The 1,645-nt window shown below is 28.8% G+C and overlaps 1 non-coding gene across 1 annotated transcript; it reads left to right on the top strand.

Moving 5' to 3' along the window:
* The first annotated feature begins 677 nt into the window (after nt 1–677).
* Nucleotides 678–813, top strand: LOC113193244 (small nucleolar RNA SNORA2/SNORA34 family). The gene has a single exon (XR_003302119.2). It is a non-coding gene; the product is annotated as a small nucleolar RNA SNORA2/SNORA34 family (small nucleolar RNA).
* The last annotated feature ends 832 nt before the right edge of the window (nt 814–1,645 follow it).

The following is a 1,645-nucleotide window of genomic DNA, read 5'->3' as shown; positions in this document are numbered from 1 at the left end:
TTCCTTGTCATCTACTTGGTTACTGCAGTGCAGAGTTCATGCAAGAAAAGAATGCATGTTTATTTCCCTATATCTACCAATTATCAAAATAGTTAACTTCCTTCTGTTTCGTCAAATTTCCCTTTTGAGCAACATTATGAACTTTATGTTTTTCACATATTTGATGCCTTCCATTCATTGCTTTGCTCTTTGAATTTCTTTGGGTGATCAAATTTCCTTATCTTTTGCAAATAGAAATCCATTATTGAGCCTCTAAATCTATTGATCATGATCATAGCAGTTATCAGCCACTTCTTTATGAAAATCTGATCCTTTTCAATCAGATTTGCCATGCAAAATTATGTTCAGGATGCTAGAGATATTTGTATTGATTCTTCATTATTTATAAATCTCTTCTTGGTCAGAGCTAGGAAATACATATGTTTGTATGTGAGTGGCATGTATGTATGGATAGAATTATTGCATTTTAAAATGTTTTGTTTTCGTTTTCACTGAAATGTACTGTGCATATTAAGTAGTGCGTATTTTATAAATGCTGATGATTTTTCAAAGATTAAACACATTCAGCCAGATACATGTCTGTAATCTCATTGACTCACAAGGCTAAAACAAGATGATCACAAATATGGGGCCAGCCTTTGCCACTTGGAGAGACCCTGTTTTAAAATTAAAAATGATTGGCCCTGAATCAAGGTTAGGAGTTTGTTGAAGCTGTTGGTTTCAAGCAGAAGCCTAACAAATGTCATTCTATGGTCTGTTGGCTATTTTAGAACTTTAGAAGTGTAATAGTCAATACGGTAGAAAGAAACATCTGAAGGGGGAATTAAAAAAAAAAGAAAAATAAGTGAATAAATAAGTAAATAAAATTAGAAGTGAAAAGGTTTGGGGGATAGGGTTCAGTAGTAGAGCACTTCTGAGTAACAATAATTCCCCAGTAACAAAAAATAAATGAACAGATAAATAAATATATAATCACATTCATAAATCAAAATCCAGATCAAGGGCTGAATTTTATCATTGCCTCATAACTTGTGCTATCAGACCTTATCCAGCTAAAATAATCACTATTCTGACTAGTAGAATAAAGTAGAATTGTCTATTTCTGCTATAAACATAAATGTATATACTTATAATTTACTCCTGGCTAATTTATCTTTACATATTATTTATAGAAGTATTTCAATTATTTTATTTGTTTTTCAGATATACATATGTGTGTACATATAAATGTACATATATTATGTATGCATGTGTATGTATAACAGTTTGAAGAGAGAAATATGTTAAAATAGCACAATCTAATACTGTCTATATATGTTCATAAATAAAATTAATATGATATATTTTATAATGTGAAAGTTATTATGCACAGATGTACATATATTATATACCCATGTATTATGGTTGTAATATATTGTAAAATATATATCCTGTATATATATATATATATATATATATATATATATATATACACACACACACACACAAATTTTGCATCTATGTTATGAAGTACATAAAAATTTTGGACTATGATATTTCCCTTTGTATTTTAGTCTTTTTCAACAACTATACATCTTTATGTCCATTATCCTTCCACCATAAAATCTACTTACTTCGTTTATCTAATAATAACAGCTTTATGTTA

The sequence above is a fragment of the Urocitellus parryii genome, chromosome 2, assembly GCF_045843805.1.
Source record: "Urocitellus parryii isolate mUroPar1 chromosome 2, mUroPar1.hap1, whole genome shotgun sequence".
NCBI lineage: Eukaryota > Metazoa > Chordata > Mammalia > Rodentia > Sciuridae > Urocitellus > Urocitellus parryii.
Note: the sequence above shows the minus strand (reverse complement) of the source record. Positions and strands in the feature narration are given on the sequence as shown.